Genomic DNA, 15870 nt, shown 5'->3' on the forward strand with positions numbered 1-15870 from the left:
CATGCCACTTCTGTTGTGTTGGTCCCATTATAACAGAGAGCTGCATACCTCTGGCTAAAATACAACAGCCTACATAAGGATATTGTGTAATGATCTCCTAGTTCCAGCCAACATGCTTTAAGGTTAAAAAAAAATATGTTCAGAGTAGAGAAATTTCTCCCTGGTAACGCTTCATTATAAGATTAGGTTGGGAAGTTCAATGAGGCAAAAAGTGAGACCTAGATAGGGGATAAAAAGGAATCCCTAATAGAAGCAGCCCTATGTGTAAAGGCTTGGTACCAAAACTGACAAACCACTAGAGTGAAGTAGCAGACCAGGCAGACAGAATTTGAGAGGCTGTGGGGGTTCCTGGCTTGATGTATCATCAGGAAGCCTGGTTTATTTTCTTTTTTCTTTTTTTTTTGGTTGGTCGTGAGGCTTGAACTCTGGGCTTGGGCACTGTCCCTCAGCTCTTCAGATAAAGGTAAGCATTCTACCGCTTGAGCCACAGAGCCACTTCCAGTTTTCTAGTGGTTTTATTGGAAATAAATGTCTCCTGGACTTTCCTGCCCAGGCTGGTTTTGAACCGTGATCCTTAGATCTCGGCCTCCTGAGTAGCTAGGATTACAGGCGTGAGCCACTGGTGCTCTTATCTCCAACAAACCACCAGAAAACTGGACGTGACACTGTAGCTCAAGTGATAGAGCACTAGCCTTGAGCTGAAGAGCTGAAGGACAGAGCTCAGTGCCAGAGTTCAAGCCCCATGACTGACAAAAAAAAAAGAAAGAAAAAGAGTGTTATGGAGCGGGGGGAGGATGGGAAGGGATGGGAAGGGAAAACAAAGGAGGAGGCTACAATGCTTGATGAGAAATGTACTCATTATCTTGCCCATGTAATTGTAACCCCTCTGTACAGTATTTTCACAATAAAAAAAAAATAAAACCAACTGTTGAAGAAGATGGTTCTGAGGTAAGACTGAATAAGGCAAGAATAAGGGGATGGGGGTGGGGGGGGAGGGGGGAGATGGCACCATTTCTCTTATTCCTTTGATTATGGGGCAAAAGGTAACTTTTTCACACAGCTAGTGCTCTACCATTTGAGGTATGACTGCAGTTCCAGCTTTTTGCTGGTTAATTGGAAATAACAATCTCTCAGATTTATCTACCCAGGCTAACTATAAACCTCAATCCTCAGATCTCAGCCTCTTGAGTAGTTATGATTACAAGCATCTGGGTGACAAGTAAGTTCTTTAAATCTGGGAAGGGAAAAGGCTACCTCAACCTATCAAGACAACAGTAACAACAACAACAACCAAAAAGTAACAAAACAGTACAGACCCTCCTTGGCTGAATGCTAGCCAGATTATCCTTGATCTACCAGTCTACATTACCATCTCCTCACTTATATCTCCAAAACCTATAGATTTTTTTCCCTGCTTTATCTCTTGGACTTAAACCCTGATCAGTGAGGTTCCTTAGTATCTTACCTTTCCTACTTCTTTAGCTTTGTCCACCATTTACTCTCACACTCTATTTCCCAATCTATGGAAGGAACACACTCCCTCCTGACAGGGAGCTATTTTACTGTTTCTTTTGTCCAGAATGTTCTTTCTAACTGTAGCCTCACTTCTTCACCCTTCCAAATTCAGATAAAGGTCATTTCCTCTGTGTAGCATTCTGTTTCCTCAGACCAGTTCTATTGACCTCAAAGGTTCTCACAGCAGCATGAATCCTTTCTTTGTGGCTCTTACATAATCAGTAGTTCTGTGTTAGTTTTAAATTCTTATCTGATTATTCAGGCTGCTGGTAGCTCACACCTGTAAGTAATCTTAATACTCAGAAGTCTGAGATTAGGTTAATGGCTTTGAAGCCCAGACAGAAAAGTCCATGAGACTCCACACCACCTCCAAAATAAACAGGAAAAAAAAAAAAAAGGCTGAAGCCAGGCACCGGTGGCTCACTCCTGTAACCCTAGCAACTCAGGAGGCTAAGATCTGAGGATCACAGTTCAAAGCCAGCCTGGGCACAAAAATCCATGAGACCCTTGTCTCCAATAAACCACTCAGAAAACAGAAAGTGGTGCTGTGGCTCAAGTGGTAGAGCACTAGCCTTGAGCTAAACAGCTCAAGGACAGTGCCCAAGGCCGAGAGTTCAAGCCCCATGACCAACAACAAAAAAAGGGGGTAGGGGCTAAAGATGTGTTTCAAGTGATAGCCAGAAGAGCAAAGCAATCTGAGTGAGCTCAAGGCTTTCATTTCAAACTCCAGTATCACCAATTAATTTATCTGATTAATTGTTCACTATTTTATCCCCATGGAGTGGAAATCCTGGCTGATCTGCCAAGTATTTAGAAAGTCAGGTAGACTGATAATAATCAGGGTTTGCGGGTTGTTTTGGTTTTTTTTTTTTGCTTGTTTTATTAGTAAAAACAGTACTAATGTTTATAATAAAACTAGTCTCAGCCAGGCGCCAGTGCCTCATGCCTATAATTGTAGCTATTCCAGAAGCTGAGATCTGAGGATCGAGGTTCAAAGACAGACTGGGCAGGAAAGACCATGAGACTCTCATCTCCAGTTAACCACTCAAAAACTGGAAGTGGCTGGGGGCTGGGAAGGTGTCTCAGTGGTAGAGCACTTGTCTTGCATGCTCGAGGCCCTGGGTTCGATTCTTCAGCACCACATAAGAAAAAAGCCAGAAGTGGCGCTGTGGCTCAAGTGGTAGAGTGCTAGCCTTGAGCTGAAGAGCTGAGGGACAGCGCCCAGGCCCAGAGTTCAGGCCCCACGACCAGACCCCCCCCCCCCAAAAAAAACTGGAAGTGGCACTGTGGCTCAAAGTGGTGGAGTGCTAGCTTTGAAAAAACTCAAGGACAGTACCCAGTTCCTGAGTTCAAGCCTGAAGACCAAAAAACAACCAACAAAAAAAACAAAAAGCAAAAAAAAAAACCCTACTTTCTTCAATTTTCCGACTTTTGATCAACATTAGACAGAGGGGAAAAAAGGCCATAAGTTTATGAATTTCAGATCTAACAGAATAGATTATGCTAAGCTGGCCAAGGAAAAGACTCAGTTCTTGTGTGAATCATTATTGCTCTTTACACATTAGCTACCACAGGGAGCAAGAGGACCTACAATAGCATTAACTCAAACTACAGGTTACAATCACTTAAAATATGTGAAACCAATCATGGCAGCCACAGTGGCAGAAACAACAGAAAAGAGTATTTCAAATGTTTCCACCCCATTGGGAAAAAGGCCAAAATGGAGATCATGTGATCTGACCTGCATCTTGCAGTTTCTGTGAATGAAGAAAAAGTAACAGAAAGAACACTAGGGAAGAGCAAAACAAAGGCAAAAGCAAAGTCATGAGATACATACACCAAAGGTGAGGGGTTGAGGAGAGCAAAGGCAAAAAATTCCTGCAAAGCCTACAATAGCTGCTTCAAACTACTGACTCTTTGTGGGCAGATTCCAAGGCTTACTACCACTGCCGGCAGAAATTTTATTTTCCTTTCGGTGTGGGGGAATGAGGTTTGAACTCAGAGTCTTGGCACTTGCTAGGCAAGCACTCTGGCTCAGCTCTTCATTTAAATAAGGTCACCACATTTTTGAGTTTTTACTCCCATTTCAACTGTCACTGACTTCAATCACAGGCCGGGACCCAGATGATTCTCCCATCAATTTTCTTCCTCCCTATTTGTCACATTGTTTGTACCATGTGATCTTGGAGGTTCTTCTACTAGGTAAGAGTGTACTTTTCCTTTCTCTGAACATGGAATTTGGCTTGAGTGTTGCTTTGGCCAGTGAGATACCTGCAAATGTATCACAAAAAGATGTCTGGAATATGCTCTTGTGGTTGGCTTGGTTCTTGGTACTGTCTTTACCATGAGAACTTGCTACTGACCTGAACCCAAATTACAGGAATTGGGCCACATCCATGATCACTGTAGTTGCTCTCCAGAAATGTGAATAAATAAATGGCCTTCTTTTAAAATTTGTCACTTTGAACTACCTTTAAAGTTACACAAAATTTGCAAGGAAGAGGGAGATGCCATATATCCCAAATACCTTTTCCTAATAAATCTTACATAGTATAATTAACAATACTAACCAACTTGTTTATTTTTTGGTCGGTTGTGGGGCCTGAACTCTGGGCCTGAATGCTGTCCCTCAGCTCTTCAGCTCAAGGCCAGCGTTCTACCACTTGAGCCATAGCACCACTTCCGGCTTTTTCTGCTTATGTGGTGCTGAGGAATTGAACCCAGAGCCTCATGCATGCAAGGCAAGCACTCTACCACTGAACCACCTTCCCAGCCTCTTATCAGTATTTTCACTAATGTCTGTTTTTATTCCAAGATCTAACATGGCCTTCCCCCCCCCTTTCTATTTTTCTGTAAACTAAAACAGTTTCAGTCTTACCTTGTCATTTGTCACCCAGGTACCCTTGAGAAATTCTGATCACTTATTCAGAACAGCCTTTTCATTATGATACTCTAGTTATCCCTGGCAGAAGCAACACAAAAATTATACATGTCCTATCATTCCACAGAGTTTGTGTTTTTAATATGCATTATTATTACTAGTAATTCTGGCCTGGAAATGCAAATGTTGGAAATCCTACTAAAGCTTTCCACTGTAATAAAAACCATGGGAAATTACCAAGGTGTAGAAAACGCAAAACACATTTAGATAATCCCAAGCACCACAAAAAATACATATGTAAATAAAATTAACAATAAATTTTAATCATAGCGCTACCATATATAAGCCCAGCAATTTCATACCTGAGTGTATGTCCAAGAGAAGTATTCACAACAGCATTATTTATAACAACTGAAATGTAGAAATAACTCAAAGGGCTAGCAATTGATCAATGAATAAACAAAATGTAGTATATCCATATAATGAACTACTAGTCAGCTATGAAAAGAAATGGAGGATAGCAGAGGCGTGATTATGATCAAGCAGCACTGAATGCATTAATGGACTTTCTTAAATGAAGAAATAAAAAATACTTAATCACTACCTGATGTAGATGAATCTTGAAAATAATATGTTAAGTGAAAGAAAAAAAAGCCACACATCATATGATTCCTTTTATGTGAGCCATTCAGAACAGAAAAATCCAGAGCCAGAAGATTGGTAGTCATTAGGGGTTGGGGGAAAGAAAGGAATGGGGAGTGACTTTTAATGAATATAGGATATCTTCTGAGGGTGATAAAATGTTCTGGAATTGGATAGTGCTCACAGACAACATTGTGATATTGTGATGATTTTTTAAATTATGGGAAAAATATTTCAAGATTACATGAATCACTTTGTCTTTAAGATTATGATCTGCAATAACCACTCTAATACTGAAATTTTCTATTTCTAATGGTATTTTACTTCTATTTCCCTAATTCCTTACAAACTTACTAATTTACACAAGGAAAAAGGTCACTCTTCCATATTATTTATTTATATTAGTATGGAGTGATATTTTTTGAGGGGGAGGGGTCCGGTCGTGGAGCCTGAACTCTAGACCTGGGTGCTGTCCTTCACTCAGCTCTTCAGTTCATGGCTAGCGCTCTACCACTTCAGCCACAGCGCCACTTTTTTCTTTTTTCTTATGTGGTGCTGAGGAATCACCCAGGGCCTCAGGCATGCAAGGCAAGCGCTCTACCACTGAGCCACCTTCCTAGCCCTGGACTAATATTTTATTCTATTGAATATAATTTATTTTTTGGTTGGTTGTGGAGTTTGAACTCAGGGCCTGGGCACTGTCTCTAAGATCTTTTGTTCAAGGCCAGTGCTCTACCACTTTAAGCCATAGTGCCACTTCCAGTTTTTTTTTTGGTGAGTGACTGGAGATAAGAGTCATGGAATTTTCTGTCCGGGCTGGCTTTGAATTACAATCCTCAGATCTCAGCCTCCTGAGTAGCTAGGATTTACAGATGTAAGTCATGAGCATCGGGATTCTATTGGTTATAATCTAACATGATTATTGTTTATTTTCTCATATTTTTTCTTTTTTTTATTAATCTTTTTTTGGGGGAGGGTCCGGTCGTGGGGCCTGAACTCTGGGCCTGGGCGCTGTCCCTCAGCTCTTCAGCTCAAGGCTAGCGCTCTACCCATTGGGCCACAGTGCCACTTCCGGCTTTTTCTTTTTGCTTATGTGGTGCTGAGGAATCGAACCCAGGGCCTCAGGCATGCAAGGCAAGCGCTCTACCACTGAGCTACCTTCCCAGCGGGGTTACAATTACATGAGCAAGGTAGTGAGTACATTTCTTGTCAAGTATTGTTGCCTCCTCCTGTGTTTCCCCTTCCCATCCCTTCCCATCTCCCTCTCCCCCCCCTCCCCCCCCCCGCCCCCTCCCCCCCGCCCCCTCCCCCCCCCTACCCCCCCCCCCCCCCCCCCCCCCGTCCTCCCACTCCTGCGCCAAAGTTGTAAAGTTCATTTTTTGACATATCTAGGATTATTTCAACTTTAGCAATAAGGAGCTCCTTCACATTCTTACACTTTCTAGACAAAAATCTTTCCTCTTCTCCATCATTTTCTTTTTTTTAAAGTATTTCTCCTTTAATATTTTATCTCATAAGTTTCAGGCTTATCCTCAGCACTGGAATCAGGACTGTTTTTTGCTTTTAAAAGTACTAAGGATTTGGGGCTGGGAAGGTGGCTCAGTGGTAGAGCGCTTGCCTTGCATGCATGAGGCCCTGAGTTCCATTCGTCAGCACCACATAAGCAAAAAGAAAAAAAAGCCAGAAGTGGCGCTGTGGCTCAAGTGGTAGAGCACTAGCCTTGAGCTGAAGAGCTGAGGGACAGTGCCCAGGCCCCGAGTTCAGGCCCCACGACCGGACCCAAAAAAAAAAAAGAAAGAAAGAAAAAGTACTAAAGATTGAAGTCAGAACCTTATACTTGCTAGGCAGGCATTCTACCACTAAGTCATGCCTCCAAGCCTTTTTTTTTTTTTGCCGTTTAGTTTTGAGAAACAATATCCTTTCCTGCCCCTAAACTAGAACATGATCCATGTATTTTAGGCTTTTTGCTGGAGCTGAGGTTATAGGTATGTAACACCATACCCAGCTTCTTTTCATTGAGATGGAATCTCAGGAAATTTTCTGCCTGGGCTGGCCAGGAACCTTGATTCTCCTAACCTCAGCCTCCCACACAACCGAGATGACCAACACATGCCAACTTACTCAGCCATTAGTTGAGAAGGAGTCTCAACCTAAATACTTAGGATTTTAGGTGTAAGCAATTGCACAGATCTAATGCTGGATATGTCCATTAACATTAGGGGGTCACTGCTTTTAGAATCTGAGTAGATAACACCAGATACCTTGTATACAAATGATGTTGCATTACATACACAGGAACGTGTTCATTATTAAAGCTACAAGGTTATACTGACGCCACAGATTCCAATCTAACACAAAAGGATTCACATGTCTTTCTACTTTCCTTACAACTATTTCTCCAAAAAGGGGAAACTTAGCTCCTATTATCTATAATATATTCACTAATTGTACAATTCTAGTATAGTAGTTTCAAAACTGTTAAACCATATCATCTCTATAATAAACACATTGACAAAACTAGATCACAGGATTTATATAAAATTTATGTATAATTCTTTTGCCTTTGGCTTCACATAATTTGTTCAAGATACTGTTTCACAAAATCTTTTCTTCCCTACCTTTCAGCATAGTTACTATTTTGTAGTAGTAGTTTATTTGTTGGTATTCCATTTTGCCACTTTCCTCCTCCATATCCTGGTTAGTTTACTGTTTATTTGGGGGCATATGAAGAATATGTGAACTATTACTATGGTTCTAAGAGTCAAAGCTATACAAAAAGAAATTACTATTGTTTTAGGCCACCATGTTTTGACATGTTTTGTTTATAGCAGCAATTCATTCCAATGGCCCTGAAGTAAGAACTTTAAGAACATCCATAAAATAATAGTTCTTTTATCTGAAATTTCAGTTTCTCTCTTATAGTGTTAAAATGTCCATTTGTAAAATGAGATAATGATGATGATTAATGGTAGTTTGTTGTTTCTATGCTGAGGCCTTTAACTCAGCACAGTAAAAAGCTGGCTTTAGTTCTGTAGTTTTTCTTTTGAAGATTTTCTGGTTCATGAAATACCATAATCTAGAAACTACCTCTTTGTTCTTCCTATCAATCTTAGGCATTTGCAAACGATCCCCATTGTAACTACTTTAAATCAGTGAATGTGATGTTATCTATATAAGTTATATCTCCAAAAGTTGTTTTAAAATTTACTCACTCAGCTAGAAGAGTTCCTTTTAAACCTCTTGAGTACCAATAGATATCCAAAGTGAAAATAAATATTTCTAGGAGGAAGGAGGGAGACCTAAACTTGGAGCCTAGAGAGAGCATAAGGAGGGCAATTCTACAAACAACAGGAAGACAAAATTAAATCTAGGAGTACCTAGGCAGAGACACCTTGGTAGAACAACACGTAAGAAACAGGAATCCTACAGGTTGAGCCAACTCACATGATTGTAAAAGGATAAGTGAGTAGGGTCAATCTGTCAGACAACAGGGAATGGTGAGGGCTATGAAAAGTGCTCCTTCAAAAAACATCCAGTATGGGGGTGGGAGGTGGAGAGGGGAAAGGATGGTATGGGGAAACAAAGGAGGAGGCAACAATGCTTGATAAGAAATGTACTCACTATCTTGCCCATGTAATTGTAACCCCTCTGTATGGTATTTTCACAAAAAAAAAAAAAAAAAAAAAAAAAACCACAAACACCCAGTAAACCCTCTGTACAGTATTTTCACAATAAAAATCCAAATATGAACATCTAAAAAACAAACAAATCCATAAATAGAATTCAGCTCACAGCCAACTTGTCATTGCTGGGAAAGACACATTTCACCTATTAATAACATTAAAATGCTGTCTAACTCAGACTTGATTCCCACACTTTCTAGTGCCCAGCAATTAGAAACTAGCCTCTCCTGAATTCACAGTGGCAAGGTTTTCCTAAGGTAGTACCCATGGTGATACCGCAGTGTATCCTGGCCACCTGTCTCAGCAGAGATAGCACTAACATGGATGCCCCTGTGCTTATACCTGTCTTGGCCTCAGAGTAGTTTTGAGGCTTTGGGAAGCTATGGGATATGAGGTGTTCTGCCGGGAAACTTCCTGTTCCAGGGACTTCTAGTCATATCTGAACACAATGGCAAAAAGCCAAAGGCTTCCCCAGCTGGCCTTGTACCCATGAGCCTTGGAACTCTGATACCCATATTCAGGTCTCTTTGAATTTAATAGAATTTAATTTTATTTCAAATTGTTGTGCCCTTATGTGTTAAATGAAAAGAATTTATGATACCTGCTTTCCCTAATGTGCTACACTGTTGTGAAGAACAAATTAGAAAAGAACTACGTCAGTGTTCAGAAGGAAAAAAAGTGCTTCAGGAAAACCAGCCCCTAAAACATCCCCAAAAGGCAAGATGAAAAGAAGACATTCGTTAAGTCCTGCAGTTATATCTCAAAGGTAAAATCACCCCATTATGCCATGTTTCTGATGAGCAGGGACCAATTACTCAGACCCACATCTCAGCCCCAACTCCAGGCACAGAGGTGGCCTCCAGAAAGGTCTGTTCCATGCTAGCTCCTTTAGCCTCAGATTGAAAAAAAACTGGAAGAATATGCCATAGAAAGCAACGCTACACTCCTCACTGGGCCGCCAACCTCCTAACTAGGGCTGGACAAAACTGAGACATTACAGGCCTGGTTGCCATGACTACCACCATCCTATCCTTCTGCCTTTTTATTCAAAACTCCCAAATAAGCCTTGGCAAGATCCCTGCCTCACACAACGAGCATCTATCCTGTCTCTAAGGCAGGACTTGAACTGAACGAGTAACAAAAAATGTGCACAAACCTCTCAAAGGTGCTAAACCCTGAACCAATGCTTAATGTTATTTTTAAGTTGAACCAGACAAATGGAGGCTTTTAAAAGACAGTAAGATATATCATTCTAACATTGTAGTTTTATTTATGCATTTTTAAGAAGAACGACAAACTGAGAAAAATAAAAATTTTCATCCAATTTTTTTTTTTTTACCAAGTCACACAAGGGCCTTAGAAAAATTCTGTGGCATGATTTTGAAGCAAAGGCATTAGAAATCTCTAAGTTGCCTTAAGTCCCTCAAAATAGTTATCCTGTCCCCCCAGAACTCGCCTACAAAAATCTCATCAGCTACAACCTAACCTCTGCCTCCTTCCCAGTCATCAAAGACAGATAATAGCTTGTCTCCAACCTCTACTCATAAAACTCACAAGAGCAATGGGTTCCAAGGACAAAAAGTACCTCACGGTTATTTAAATTTCCTATTCTAGTGGGAGACACACTCGGAACAGTCATCAGGACAGAGGCTTTAGTAGCATATTTGGACATGGTAAACCTCTCCATAATTGTCTGGCCTGTGAGCAATTACTAAGGACTGGGCAAAAGACTACTCTTTTTTAGGAATTCCTTTTATGACAGCCTACTATATGTTCATATGCTGTACCACACAATGGGAAAGACAAGTGACAACCTAAGGATATCACTTAGGAGTTGTAGTAAAATAAATGGGCAGAGGGGTAAGCACACGTAAAACCACAATTCCAGAGTCTGTTTTCCTAAAAGCAATGAATAACTTCAACTAAAGTAACTGGGGCTCAGAAAATAGAACTGGGAGACAGGAAGTTGAATGCCAATCAGCAAGCTGTTATAATTGTCCTGATCAGAAATAACAAACCTGAATTGAGGGAAATGAGTATGGAATGAGAAGACTGAAATAGCAGTAAGAGATAATGACATTTTGACTATAACTACTAGGACTCCTGTCATGTCCCTTATAGTACTTCCCCCTACAAAAGCTATCAGGTCTTGCTGGGCACTGGTAGCTCACGCCTGTAATCTTTGCTACTCATCAGGAGGCTGAGATCTAAGGATCATGGTTTGAAAAGTACTCTCATCTCCAAATAACCACCAAAGCCAGAAGTGGAGCTGTGGCCCAAGTGATAGAATTCTAGCCTTGAACAAAATTTTTAAAAAGCTCAGGCCCTAAATTCAAGTTCCAGGACCAGCACCAAAAAACAAAAAAAGTCTTCAATGATGTGTGGTCAACTCCTAGTCGTAGAAGAGGCTATGATAGCACCAAATTTAATAAATCCTGGTGTGGATTAATGCAGAATGCGAAGAAGGAAGCAAAGAAGCTACTTTTAACCAAAAGCTCATAACTATTATAACTATTCTTATTCCCTGTCGGATGATTGTTCCCCTCTCTAGCCTCAATATATCCATGTCCTTCCTTAGTTGAGAACACCAAGCAAGTGAGATTAACAAGTATAGCACAGCCCCTCAGATTCTTACTCAGAGTCCTTGTGTTTTACACCCATGCTCAGAATCCAGTTTTCAATAACAATCCTAGGATCCACCAGCTCTGCCACTTCTCTTTGTAAGATCTACACTCCCTGTTCCCTCACCTACATAGAACCCTACACTTCTTCAGACCTCAATCTCTTTTCGTGTGTGTGTGTGTGTTTGTGTGTATGTGTGTGTGTGTCCAAAAAAAAATTAGAAAAGGAAATCACTCAGATCTAAAGTCAGACATAAGCTCTAATACCACTGCAGTTCTTCTAGCTCTCTAACCCTACTTCAAAACTACTGACTCAAATAAACATGTATTTTTAAAGAATTCATTCTATGATTAAAGATAACCATGAAACACCAACAACGAGTTTCATTTCACAATAAGGAGACAAAAGCATTAGTGAGGCCAGGCGCTGGCGGCTCATACCTGTAATCCTAGCTACTCAGGAAGCTGAGATCTGAGGATCACAGTTCAAAACAGTCTGGGCAGGAAAGCCTGTGAGACTCTTATCTCCAATAAACCACCAGAAAACCAGAAGTGAAGCTGTAGCTCAAGTGGTAGAGCACTAGTCTTGAGCTGAAGAGCTGCAGGACAGCGCCCAGGCCCAGATTCAAGCCCCACGACCGACCCTGTCCTCTTCCCCCCACCCCCAAAAAAAGCATTAGTGAATTGGTAGTTAAAAAAAAAAAACAACAACAAAAACTAATGAGCCTGTCCCCAAGGGTCAGGGGACTCTTGCTCCAGGACCATTCATTTTTCTGGAGAAGACACCCAAGGATCCCAGATCATCTGCCTTTCTCATCCAGGTACAATCTCATTAGCAACTCACTATCACGAGTGGTGAAACCATTTCTGACTCTTGTTTTTCAAAATATTTATTGGTTAATTGACACGTTGAACATGGGTTGACTGAGAACCAAATGAAAGTGCTAAACCTGCTCATTAGTCAAATTTAAAACACAGGGCTGGGAAGGTGGCTCAGTGGTAGAGCGCTTGTCTTGCATGCATGAAGTCCTGGGTTCGATTCCTCAGCACCACATAAGCAAAAAGAAAAGAGCCAGAAGTGGCGCTGTGGCTCAAGTGGTAGAGCGCTAGCCTTGAGCTGAAGAGCTGAGGGACAGCGCCCAGGCCCAGAGTTCAGGCTCCACGACTGGACCACCCCCCTCCCAAAAATTTAAAACACAAAGATTGGATTCTAAACATACCCTTTGTTCTCACTTATTTTCCTCAAACAGAAATCATAACTTAATAAGGGGGTTAAGAAAGCAAAGTGCTAGGGCTGGGAAGGTGGCTCAGTGGTAGAGCACTTGCCTTGCATGCTCGAGGCCCTGGGTTCGATTCCTCAGCACCACATAAGAAAAAATCCGGAAGTGGTGCTGTGGATCAAGTGGTAGAGTGCTAGCCTTGGGCTGAAGAGCTGAGGGACAGCGCCCAGGCCCAGAGTTCAGGCCCCACGACCGGATCCCCCCCCCCAAAAAAAAAAGAAAGAAAGAAAGCAAAGTGCCAAGATATGGTGCTTTAAGTTTTAATCCTTTCTCCCCACCTCAGCCTTGTTAGTTCCTAGGAATCAGCTATTCCTAACCTCTACACTTATCCTACAAAAGCACCCTACCTTGGAAACTCAACAGTAGAAAATAAAATCCATACGAGTAACTACAGAAAAAATATCTAGGGTAGAATTTCTCTCTAGATTAGTTCCAGCAAGGGTGGGGAATACTTCTTCTTTCAAGGTTCATTTGGATATTTATCATTTATCATTTATCATTCACGAGCCATACAAAATAATTCACAGGCAGGGAACAAGAAGCACCCAAGAAGTCTACATGTCTGTACTATCATGTACCAAATAATTTTGTGAGCCTTATACAGCCCTCAGGCAAGACATTTCTCACCCATAAGGAATGGGCTCCAGCATCTTGTTTTTCCTTAGAGGATATGAGGAAGAAAGCAGGTAGAACAATAAGCATAATGTGAAGAACAGTGTAAAGATTACAGTCGGGAAAACAACGGATCCCAAAATTTTTGCTCCTATCTCACTGTGAAAGGATCACTGTTAAATATAGACAGCTTAAACAACAAAATGAACTTCAGCCTATTTTGAAGGATGTCAAAGTAGAACTTACCTTAACATTTCGGATCACCAGTATTAAGAGACCTACTAGCTTTGTTTTCTTCACCTGCATTGCTAGTTTCAACAAATAGAGGTGCAGTACATAGCATTTGGGAAACTTGATAAGTTGTTCAAAGTGTTGAAGGGCACAGCTCTTCACCTCTCCTTAATAGCTCTGAGACTTTGGCAAATAACTTTTGTTACCAATATGCAGAATAGATGCCAGAGTATCCAGTTGATGGGATAGAGTTGATTGTAAAGAGTAAGAGATATGCATATGAGGTACATAGGGTGAATATCACAGAGCTCTCAATAATGTATACCTAGCTCTTGTCTATGACTTGTTCAGTTTTCCCAGCTATGAGACAGGGACCTGTGCCATAAAAGATGCTCGAACTGTGACTGCTCTCAATAAACACCTAACTGATTTCTATAGAGAAAAAGGTACATACATAACTTTTGTAGCATTTTCATGTTACATTGCCTTATTAAGACAACAAAATTATTAATAACAAGTAATCATCCAAAGTACTAAGGGTATGAGACACTGAAAACACCCACTGTAGCCTTCCTTGGCTCAAGCCTCCTAGAGACCACCAAACCCATCTAAGATGGGGTGGTTTCTGTCCATTTTCTTTGATAGAAATCAAAGAGGCTACAGCCAGCAGCATAACTTAGGCAAATGTGTGTGGATGGAAAAGACATGTTAAATGGGAACTGCCAGCAACAAGGGAAAAAGACCTTCAGGTTTCCTAATAAGCTTAGCTCAATTACAAGCTTAAGCCAGTTTTGTGACAATTCACAGAAGAGCTTATAAAAAGCAGCTGCCCTGCTCTGGCTTTCTGCTTTGCATTGGGCTAACAGCAGGTGCCCACCCAAGCATGTGTGAGGAGGCTTGAATATTCTGGGCCAATGAGCACAAAGTTGGTTCTCCAGTAAACCTGCTGATGTACACACTTCTGACAAACAAGCTACTTTACACCTCTACCCACCATCACAGTAGCTAATACTGCCTCAGCTGATATTCCCTCTCCATCCTCAACACCAAATGTAAACTCTGTAACTGTCAATTGATTGGATATGCACTAGATACTCTCAAGTCCTCTACCAAGTATCCATAGTGTGCATGGAAGCTCCAGCCTTGACACTCCCTCCAGCTCATAGATAAATTCAGGTCCTACTATTACTCCCTGCCTTTAGACCCTTTGATAGAGTTTATCTTATAAAAAATCATTTCTCTGACATCCTTCTTCATCCTCCCATTTCAAATTTATAAAAAGCAAACAAATTCTTCAGAATTTCAGCAATCCTGGAACAAAAGCTTCAGGAGACCACAAGACCTAAACTGTTCTGAAAAGATAAATGTTTCCTCATGTGCCAGTATCTCCTCTAACTATAGTCGTGAAGCATTCCCAAGGAAAGTGCTTTTGGCAGTCATCTTTTAATCTTCCATGGTTCCTCATTGTTCTCCAAACCACCAATATCCCTGCTCATGTTCAAGGCTTGCTTAATGTAAGTGCCAGTACAACTACAGTTTTCTAGGTAATTTCATAACTCTCACCAATTTCTTAAAGAGGACTATAAATCACATACATAAATACCCATATCTATTTTTTTTGTGTGTGTGTCCAGTCATGGGGCCTGAACTCTGGGCCTGGGCACTGTCCCTCAGGTCTTCTCCTCAAGGCTAGCGCTCTACCACTTGAGCTACAGCACCACTTCCGGCTTTTTTCTTTTTTTGCTTATGTGGTGCTGAGGAATTGAACCCAGGGCCTCAGGCATGCAAGGCAAGTACTCTACCACTGAGCCAACTTCCCAGCCCCAATACCCATATCTTGAAGAGCTTCTAAGCCCATACTGGCAAGTCTATACAGCAACAGATATACTAACACCCTATCCAATATAATACTTCTGGAATCTGGCAACATTCATTAAAACTGAAGCTGTTATTCTATTTGACCCAACAGACTCTACTACCAGGAATTCATCCAATAGAAATATTCACAGAAGTACACAATGATATAAGGATAAAATGTTCATTTCAGCATTTTAATAACTGAAAAGTATGAAAAAACAATAGAAATGTTCATCCATAGGGGATTTGTTATATAATATATATAGCACATCCCTCTAATAGTCTTCCATAAGAAAGAGGGAGATTTGTACTGGTACTGGAAAATGACTTAGACTATGCAAAGAGAACATGATGCACATATATAATTTTATTTCTTTTTAAAGAACATATATGTTAATGTGGCAGCAGCACAGTTTTTACAAATATCCAAATCCCTGTGTAAAAACAAACAGTGATTAGATAGCATAATCAAATCCAAAAGGAATTAAAAGCAGTGAGCTGTCTGACCCACCTAAGAACAAGAAACCCCAAAGCAGCCTATGAATATT

General features: G+C 40.9%; 1 protein-coding gene across 3 annotated transcripts in view; it reads right to left on the reverse strand.

Moving 5' to 3' along the window:
• Sil1 (SIL1 nucleotide exchange factor) overlaps positions 1-15870 on the reverse strand; it is a 265209-nt gene that overhangs the window by 96913 nt on the left and 152426 nt on the right. The gene's annotated exons all lie outside the window — the stretch shown is intronic.

Source organism: Dipodomys spectabilis, unplaced genomic scaffold, assembly GCF_019054845.1.
Source record: "Dipodomys spectabilis isolate Male_0828 unplaced genomic scaffold, ASM1905484v1 ptg000147l, whole genome shotgun sequence".
NCBI lineage: Eukaryota > Metazoa > Chordata > Mammalia > Rodentia > Heteromyidae > Dipodomys > Dipodomys spectabilis.